Source organism: Podarcis filfolensis (genome assembly GCF_964270895.1).
Source record: "Podarcis filfolensis genome assembly, chromosome: 3".
In the NCBI taxonomy this organism is placed as follows: domain Eukaryota; kingdom Metazoa; phylum Chordata; class Lepidosauria; order Squamata; family Lacertidae; genus Podarcis; species Podarcis filfolensis.
In genome coordinates this window covers 120,951,094-120,961,776 of record NC_139606.1, presented here as the reverse complement: position 1 = coordinate 120,961,776, position 10,683 = coordinate 120,951,094, and positions in this window count along the sequence as shown.

Below are 10,683 nucleotides of genomic sequence, written 5' to 3'. Positions count from 1 at the left end.
GTTGACAGGCAGTTGAAGAATTTAAAACTGGAAAAACAAGAAACTGAAACTGACAGATCTGGGTTTTCATTCTTAACAGGCTGGGAACCCTGTTTGGGGAAGTTTTTAATGTTTGATCTTTTATCGCATTTTTAATATTCTGGTTGGGAGCCGCGCCCAGAGTGGCTGGTAAAACCCAGCCAGTTGGGAGAGTATAAATAATAAATTATTGTTTTTATTGCTATTACTATTAATTGGGTTTATATATCGCCCTATACCCAGAGGTCTCAGGGTGGTTCACAGAAAATATCAACATAAAAACCACAATATATGTAATCAGAATAAAAAAACAACACCCCAATAACCGCCCCCCCCCAAAACCCTACATTTTAAAAGGACATAGGATGTATATGAGATCAACCAAAGGCCTGGTTAAAAAGGAACGTTTTTGCCTGGTGCCTAAAGGTGTATTACGAAGGCACCAGGCGCACTTCCCTGGGAAGAGCATTCTGCAGACAGGGAGCCACTGCAGAAAAGGCCCCGCTCTCGTGTTGCCACCCTCTGGACTTCTTGAGGAGGCACACGAAGGAGGGCCTCAGAAGGTGATCTCACCAGATAAGGCAAGCCTGGAGACACAGAGTCAAGAGACAATAATCCCAACCCCTTGAGGACCAGAAGCTTGAAGCAGATAGAGAGCAAGATGGTTTGTGAAGGTGGCTCTGGAACAGCCCCAGAAGGTCCTTTTCCTCTACTCACTGGTCGTGACGTCCAGGCTGGCGATGCTGCTTGATGTGCCAGCTACCTCCTGGGGGACGCTCACTGCCTGGAGGAACTGCTGCACCTGAACGGAGTCTAAGGGTGCTGAGGACCCCGGGGAGAGCTTGAGGTAGGCAGTGCCACGGATCAGGCCTGGGGGAGAAAGCAGACAAGCGTGGGCACAGAGCAACGCCTCCGCCCCTGCGCCAGGCAGCTGGGCGAGAGCGGAGCCAGTGAGTTGTAGGGGGGGGTCCTGCCTCAGCACCCCCCACACCAGGTGGCCCCTGGGTAGGTCAGCACACCACTTCTTATTCCAGGTTGCCTTTTAAGAAATGGCTGGTGCAGCTTCAGTGTTTTTCTTGTAATGACCTGTATGTTTTAATACATTGTCTGTGTGCGTGTGTGTGTGTGTGTGTGTGTGTATGTGCGCGCGCATATATTCAACACTTGGGCACAGGGCTGGATTTAGGTTTGATGAGGCCCTAAGCTACTGAAGGTAATGGGGCCCTTTATATGTCCAGCTGTGTTTTGTGTTGAATATATGCTATATGGTAATTTTTGTGGTTTTTTTATGTTGAATATATGTTTTATGGTAATTTATGGACCTAATGCGACGCGGGTGGCGCTGTGGGTTAAACCACAGAGCCTAGGACTTGCCGATCAGAAGGATGGCGGTTCAAATCCCCGTGACAGGGTGAGCGCCCGTTGCTTGGTCCCTGCTCCTGCCAACCTAGCAGTTCGAAAGCACATCAAGTGCAAGTAGATAAATAGGTACCGCTCTGGCGGGAAGGTAAATGGCGTTTCCGTGCGCTGCTCTGGTTCGCCAGAAGCGGCTTAGTCATGCTGGCCACATGACCTGGAAGCTGTACGTCGGCTCCCTTGGCCAGTAAAGCGAGATGAGCGCCGCAACCCCAGAGTCGGCCACGACTGGACCAAATGGTCAGGGGTCCCTTTACCTTTACCTCTGTGTGTGTGTGTGTGTGCATCTATTCGACACTTGGGCACAGGGCTGGATTTAGGTTTGATGAGGCCCTGTGGGTCCCCAGATGTTGTTGCACTACAACTCCCATCACCCCTAGCTAGCAAGGCCAGAGCTCAGGGATGATGGGAGTTGTAGTCCAACAACATCTGGGGACCCACAGGTTGAGAACCGCTGCAAGCCATGGTAGGCAACCTAAGGCCCGGGGGCCAGATCTGGCCCAATCGCCTTCTCAATCTGGCCCACAGACAGTCCTGGAATCAGCGTGTTTTCACATGAGTAGAATGTGCCCTTTCACTTAAAATGCATCTCTGGGTTATTTGTGGGGCATAGGAATTTGTTCACCCCCCCAAATCTAGTCCAGTCCCCCACAAGGTCTGGGGGGCAGTGGACCGGCCCCCTGCTGAAAAAGTTTGCTGACTCCTGCCCTCAGCTCCTGAAGGTAATGGGGCCCTTTCTATGTCCAGCTGTCCTTTGTCAACAACAAATTGTCACTGCTTTTTGTGTTGAATATATGCTATATGGTAATTTATATGGTATCTAAAGCCATTTGCACATAACAAAATATGCATTTTATCAAAGTAATCGTTGAACTGAAACACAATTAAGAAGAAGTATGTTTTTTGGGGGGGCAAAAGAGTGGGGCCCCAAGCTATAGCTTGTTTAGCTTATACGTAAATCTGGCACTGCTTGGGCAGGAAGAACCAGATGCACAAATATAAAATGGGGGACACCTGGCTCACCATGTGAAAAGGATCTAGGGGTCTTAGCATGCAGACCACAACCTTAACATGAGTCAACCGTTGTTAAGAAACCAGAAACGTTTTTACTTGGTATTACAGGGAATGAGATTAATAAGAAAGAAAAGAAGTTATTTTTATATGCAGTGACTGCAGCAAGAATACTGATGGCTCAGAAATGGAAGCAAGAGGAGTTGCCTACACTAGACGAATGGAGAATGAAGATGACGGACGATGCAGAACTTGATAGACTGACTGGAAGGATCCAAAATCGACGAGATCAGAGATTTATAGAAGATTGGGAAAAGTTTACAGAATATATGCATAAATTAAGTGATAATCAAATAACGTTTGTAAGCTTTAATGAAGCTCTGTAACAAGAAATGCTAGAATATGAATTAATTTATAAAAATAATTGAAGAAAGGTTTTAGAAATGTGTAAGAAATTAAGAAGGGAAGGAGTATCAGGCAAGTTGAGGGAAGTCAAAAAGAGAATGGATATAAAAAAGATGTATGATTTGTATAAATTTTGTATTGGAAAAATTGAATAAAAATAATTTATAAAAAAAAACATGAGTCAACCGTGTGATGCGGCAGCAGAAAAAGCTGAAATTTGAGACCCCAAGTTCCGCTACTCCCTGCATTGCAGGGGGCCGGACTGGGCGGCCCCCGGGGTCCCTTCCAACTCTAGGATTGTGTGAGAACTTATGGAATGTGGGTGTTTTGATTGGGGGCTCATGACGGGGCAGAGGGAAGCAAGGAGGTGAAATTTGCTTCTCCAGTCTGGAGTCCAAACAATGTGCCTTGGACTCAACCTTTGACTCAAAGCTGGAGGCTCTGTTTGGCCAGCCAGGGGCAGGATCCATTCACCTCCACTGCCCCAGCTGAACCTATACTGAGTCTAGCCCTGCCTCTGAGAGTCCCTTTTTACTCACCAGCTTGTCTCTTGACTCGGGGCCCACAAGAATCGACACCCTCCGAGCGACTTCTGAGGCACTAGGAGGAAAGAGAGGCGAGACCTTAAGGTTGTGCCGGAAAGTGGCCTTTCGTGAACTGGAACCCAGTTTCACAGATGCACAATGCATTGGGGCCACATATACCATACATTTAAAAGTGAGGGGACACGCTGTGGTCTAAACCACTGAGCCTCTTGGGCTTGCTGACTGGAAGGTCGGCGGTTTGAATCCCCGCGACGGAGTGAGCTCCTGTTGCTCTGTCCCAGATTCTGCCAACCTAGCAGTTCAAAAGCACGCCAGTGCAAGTAGATAAATAGGTACCACTGCAGCAGGAAGGTAAACGGTGTTTCCGTGCGCCCTGGTTTCCGTCACGGTGTCCTGTTGCACCAGAAGTGGTTTAGTCCTGCTGGCCACACAACCGGGAAAGCTGTCTGTGGACAAACTCTGGCTCCCTTGGCCAGAAAGCGAAATGTGCGCCGCAACCCCATAGTCACCTTTGACCGGACTTAACTGTCCAGGGGTCCTTGACTTTTTACCTTTACCTTACATTCAAAAGCACATTCCCCCATCCCCACCCCAAAGAACAATCCTGGGAAGAAAGTCCTTCTTCACGCAGCGCATAAACTATGGAACTCCCTCCCACAGTGATGGGCATCTGGTTGGCCGCTGTCAGAACAGGATGCTGGTCGAAATGAGCTGCGGGCCTGATCCAGCAGGCTCTTCTTATGTCCTTCACTATGGTTTAACCCTCAGAGAGCTACAATTCCCTGCACCCTTAAACTACAGTTCCCAGGACTCTTTGTGTGGTGGGGAAGTGCTTTAAATGCATGGTGTGTGTGCAGCCTCCATTTTTCCCTCTTCTATGGGGTGCGTGTCTCCCTCTTCAGCCCTTGTTTTGGGACTGAAATGAAAAATTTAAGGTCTTATATGTATAATAAATGTTCATAAATGTACCAATCTAGCATGTACATAGATATGGGGACCACATGTCTGGAGCACCACAGGAAGACCACCCTGAAACCATTTTGACTCCCTGAAACCATTTTGACTCCCAAACTGGCCAAATGTTTTCCCTGCAAGGAGGGAGCGGGTGAGGAAACCTTCCCATTGTCTCAGGAATTGGGAAATCACCATCTCAAAGAAATGGGCAGACTACCAGGAAAGGTAATCACATAAGGCATCATCAGATAACCTGGCAGACAGGAAAAACAAGAACATTCAAATTTCTGCTGTAGACCGCCTTTTCTGTGTTGTAGGTATGATGTTTGTGGGGGGTGGTCTTGGGTTACACCCCTTCTGTGATGTAGGTATGATGTTTCTGGGGGTGGTCTTGGACTCCAAGGCGGGCAATTTAAAATGTCTATATAAGGGCAGGCACACCTTGGTTCTGGGTTCCTCCTCCTTCTCCTGTGTGTGAGGGGAGCACCCTGTTGCAACAGATCAATAAAGATCAGGCTTCTTAGCTGCTTTGCTTCTCAATATTCTCTGGTTGGCCTCTGTTATTTTCTCCGACTGATGGAGAACCTGCAAAGAACTCTACAAGGGCTCTTGTGTCCTCCATAAGGGAATAAGGGCAGATTTCTGTTTATTACATTCCTTGCCAGCCTCTTTGGGATCAAGACTCTGCTCACGCAGATTCATCAACCTGAAAGGCAACATGTACATCTCAGAGAGCAAACATCCTCTGCAGGAAGATTTACATGTGTTTCTTCCTGGCTTCTGGAAGGGCAGGATATGTCCCCCACCCTGCATGCAAAACTCAGTTTTTTGCAGAAGAGGTGGGGCAGCCCTGGTGGTGTTGGGGAGGGCCTGGCGCGTTTTCCATGGGGCAATCCTTGAAGGGGGTCAAGGGGGGGAGCAAATTTGGGTTCCTGTGAGGCAGCATCCTTTGCAAGGTGGCCGCTTCCCCTGATACTCTGGGCTTATCCACAAGGGTCATAATCCTGGGGACAGGCGCTCTGTGAAGCCCCCCAGCCTGCATCAAGGGGTCCCCGTTTGGGATCCCTCTCAGCACACCCCACCACCAAGCCACAGCCCCCCAGGATGTCTGGGGAGGCACAGCTACGCCAGTTAAAATGACTCAAAGCTTTGTAGTGAGAATAACTTGGCTTCAACTTCTGTCAGCTCCAAAGCCCTTGGCCAGAACCTGACCAGTTCTTTTTTCTTTTAACAGTCCCCACCCCACCCCCCGAATTTCCAAGTTATTAACAAATACAAAAGAGAGAAGAACATAGAAATGTGAGGAATTGGTAAAAGATGTTTGGAAGTCAGAAAGAGGGAGGGAAGGAGGTTGATGCTTTGTGTGAGCAATGTTTTAAGTTATGGATTTGTGTAATCAAAATGTAATGAAATATGGAAAACTCGATAAAAATCATGATAAAAAAACAAGAGACAGAAGAACAAATTTCTCAAACATATACGATATAAGGGATTCATCATTCAAATTTGGGTAGCCAAATTCTGTGCGATTGCCATATAACTTAGGGAACAAGCTGTGCTATCATAATGATTTAGGTTTTAAATGATAATTTTAGGTTATATGTTAGTGACTAAGTTTTATTATATATATATATATATATATATATATATATATATATATATATATACTGTTGCTATATCTGTATTGTCCCTGTTATACCTAATTGCAAATTCAAATGTATCCCTATCACGTTTTGTGACTTCCTTGATATCGTATGTGGGCTGGAACTGGTCTGTGATCGACATAATAAAATTCAATTCAGGGATTCATCAAATTCATTCTTTTCATTATTTATATGTGCTGGAAGTATGTGCCACACATAAATATAACAGCAGCAGCAGCAACAACAATTCACAGCAGTGACTTTGACATGTGAGATCATCAAGTACAGCAATTTTAATCAAAGTCTGAGATGCGGTAGGGTTTTTTTTGTTTTGTTTTTTACAGAATTGTGGTGATCCGTCATGGAACAACCCCACTGAAGAAGGTAACTGGTTGCCTAGACCTCCTTACTGGTTGCAAAGGGGCCTCCCATAACCATTCAAGTTTTAGGACCCCCCCAAATGTAGGGGGAGGAGAACGCCCTGGGGGAGAATGAATGCAAGAGGCTTACCTTGGGGGCTTCACCTCCATCCCAAGCAACTCCCAATACCAGGGGCAGGCAGCTTGCAAGCAGCACAGAGAGGGAAGGGACCATGGCGATGTCTGAGTGGTCCAGCCTGCCAGAGAGCATCCTTGGCCAGGTGTCTCCAGCAGGCTGCACCTGGTATCGGGCATGCAAATATTTGTGCTGGGTGTCCGAGATCCAGGCAGGATGCAGCCCCAAAGCTTGTGTGCTCAAGGTGGGAGCTCCTTGTGGGCGGGGCTAGAGCACAGGTGTGAGCGGTGTTGGGAGGGGCAATGGCACTGGAGCCAGGCTGGGCTTGGCAAAAGAGAATATTATTAGCGAAGAATTGGAAGAAACAAGATTTTCGAACCGCTGACCTTCTAATCAGCAAGTCCTAGGCTCTGTGGTTTAACCTACGGCGCCACCCACGTCCCACAACATATATAAAGGTAAAGGGATCCCTGACCATTAGGTCCAGTCGTGACCGATTTTGGGTTGCGGCGCTCATCTCGTTTTATTGGCTGAGGGAGCCAGTGTACAGCTTCCGGGTCATGTGGCCAGCATGACTAAGCCGCTTCTGGCGAAGCAGAGCAGCGCACGGAAACTCCACTTACCTTCCCGCCGGAGCGGTACCTATTTATCTACTTGCACTTTGACGTACTTTTGAACTGCTAGGTTGGCAGGAGCAGGGACCGAGCAACGGGAGCTCACCCCATCGCGGGGATTCAAACCGCCGACCTTCTGATCGGCAAGTCCTGGGCTCTGTGGTTTAACCCACAGTGCTACCCGCGTCCCTTCTAGATTGTTTAGGAGCAAGTTAAAAAGCACAGGTGTCAATAAAAGGTAAAGGGACCCCTGACCATTAGGTCCAGTTGTGGCTGACTCTGGGGTTGTGGCACTCATCTCGCTTTACTGGTTGAGAGAGCCGGCATTTGTTCACAGACAGTTCTTCCGGGTCATGTGGCCAGCAGGACTAAGCCGCTTCTGGCCAACCAGAGCAGCGCACGGAAACGCCGTTTACCTTCCCGCCGGAGTGGTACCTATTGATCTACTTGCACTTTGACATGCTTTCGAACTGCTAGGTTGGCAGGAGCAGGGACTGAGCAACGGGAGCTCACCCCGTCACGGGGATTCAAACCACCGACCTTCTGATCGGCAAGCCCTAGGCTCCGTGGTTTAACCCACAGCACCACCCGCGCCCCTCCACAACATATATATATATAAAACACAGTAAAATGCCAAACATTAAAAACTTCCCAATACAGGGCAGCCTTCAGATGTCTTCTAAACATTATGCAGTTCTTTAATTTACCTTTGCTAGCCCTGGGTGCATTTTAAATGTTGGAGTCACTCCATGTTTCCGAACACCAGTTGCTGGAAAGTGCAGGAAGAGAGAGTTGTTCTTGTGCTCGGATCCTGCCTGCTGGTTTCCCACGGGCAACGTCTCAGCCACTGTGAGAACAGGATGCTGGACTAGATGGGTCCCCCTTGGCGTGATCCAGTGGAATCTTATTACGTTCTTACTGAAGCTCCAGGTCCAGAGGCACTCTATCTGGATTCCTAGGTTCTTGGGGGCATTTGACCACTTGTGTCAAGAGGATGCTGGACTAGATGGGCCGCCTTTGGCCTGATCCTGCAGGCTCCCCGGATGTTCACCAGAACTCATTTAAATGGCAGTGCTGTAATAAATGGAAAACTGCCCTTATTCCCTTATGGGGGACACAAGAGCCCTTGTAGAGGTCTTTGCAGGTTCTCCATCAGTCGGAGAAAATAACAGAGGCCAACCAGAGAATATTGAGAAGCAAAGCAGCTAGGAAGGCTGATCTTTATTGAACTGTTGCAACAGGGTGCCCCCTTCACATGCAGGTGGGAGGAGAGGAACTCAGAACAAAGGTGTGCCTGCCCTTATATATACATTTTAAATTGCCCGCCCTGGAGTTCAAGACCACCCCCAGATACATCATACCTACATCACAGAAAGGGCGGCCTACAACAGAAATCTGAGTGCATTCTTTACCTCCTGTCGGGCAGGTTACCTGTTAATGGTCACTTGATTGGATACCCCGGGGAGCCTGGCCAGTCTTTTGTAATGATAAATACTTAGTTCCTGAGCCAGGTCACAGGCTCACACCCTATTCATATCTTAAATGTGCCCTTAAGACAGGATTTGTGAGGAAAGAGACAATGGGGAGGTTTCCCACTTTGACCTTGCAGAGAAATCATTTGGTCAATTTGTTTAGGACTTATTTTCTGTTGGGTTTCAGACATGTGGTTTATATATTTATGCATGTGTTTGCTTGGTGCATTTATGAACATTTATTACATATCTAAGACCTTAAAATTCTTATAACAGTGCTCACAGCTTTTGGATACACAGTACAGTAATAAATAAGAGAGAATGAGCAAAGGGCCTTCTGTTCCTCAGGGATTAATCAGAGTTTGTTGCTACAGCCCAAGAGATTTGAAGCAAAGTTTCCTTTTCGCAATCCACAGACATGGTGGTTGGGCTATTCACTTAAACATTGCCCTGTCATTAAAAGGGATGTGATATTGTGTGCCCACGCACCTGGGTGTGTGCATTGAAGATTGTGCACAAGTGAAACTCGGGTGCTTATCAGATTAGGCAAACTTTCGCATGCCGGGGGAAGAGGAGAAGGAGAGCAGCCTTCTAGCAGATTTCTGCAACACTCGCTCTATCAGGAACACGAAAGGGCATGTCGGTGGCTTGGCAGCAAGCCAGGAGACAGAGTTCGATCCTGCCTGGGCCTGAACTCCAGGGAGGAGGATGCAGACGAAGGCAAAACAGCTGAGATCATTTCCGAGGCAGGTCTGGAGACGGGCAGGAGGACTGGGGAGATCTTCTGCGGTGGGGGGCACAGCCGAACGAAGCCCCCGGAGCCTTTTCTGGGGACGGATGAGACAGCTGGAGTGGGGAGGCAGGTGAGTTCACAGGCTGCAACCTGTCAGGAGTCGACCGGATGCTCAGCCTGAGTCCCCCATGATAACAATAGGAAGACCATTTTCCACATCTATTTTTGGCCCTGGAAATGTCTTGGGATTCAGCTGGGCGGTGAGAGGGTCCTCTTCCCATTGTCTTTTTGCTGGGAAATCCTGTCTTAAGGGAGTATTTGAGTATTTGTGTATGAATAGGGTGAGCCTGTGACTTGGCTCAGGAACTAAAGTATTAACCACCACAAAAGAATGGCCAGGCTGCCCAGGTAATGCAGTCAGTGACCATTATCAGGTATCCTGGCAGGCAGGATTTCTGCTGTAGACCGCCTCCTCCTGTGATGTATGTATGATGTTTTGGGGGGTGGTCTTGGGCTACAGGGTGGGCAATTTCAAATGTCTCTTCCCTCCTACACTGTTGATCAGCATTTGCAACAACAACAACAACAACAATAATAATTTATTTGCACCCTGCCCATCTGGCTGGGTTTCCCCAGCCACTCTGGGCGGCTTCCAACAAAATATTAAAATACAGTAGTCTGTCAGACATTAAAAGCTTCCCTAAACAAACTTCAGGGAAGTTTTTAATGTGTGACATTTTAATGTATTTTTAATTTTTGTTGGAAGCCGCCCAGAGTGGCTGGGGAAATCCAGCCAGATGGGCAGGGTGCAAATAAATTATTATTATTAATTAATTAATTAATTAATTAAACAGGGCTGCCTTCAGATGTCTTCTAAAAGTCTGGTAGTTGTTCTCTTTGACATCTGGTGGGAGGGTGTTCCACAGAGCAGGCGTCACCACCGAGAAGGCCCTCTGCCTGGTTCCCTGTAACTTGGCTTCTCGCAGGGAGGGAACCGCCAGAAGGCCCTCGGAGCTGGACCTCAGGGTCCGGGCAGAACGATGGGGGTGGAGACGCTCCTTCAGGTATACAGTACCTAAGGATATGCCTGCACACACAAACAGAGTAACACAAAAGTGTGTGTGTGGAGAGGGAGAGGGAAGCAATCAGTCAACTTTGCTTAGTGCCCATTTGCAAAACAAATGCATCCCCAGGGATGTTCCGTCTTAAGCCTTTTAGCTTGCAGCAGCATGAACAGTGATAATAATAATAATAATAATAATAATAATAATAATAATAATAATAAAAAATATAATAATAATAATAATAATAATAATAATAATAAATATAATAATAATAATAATAATAATAATAATAATAATAATAATAATAAATATA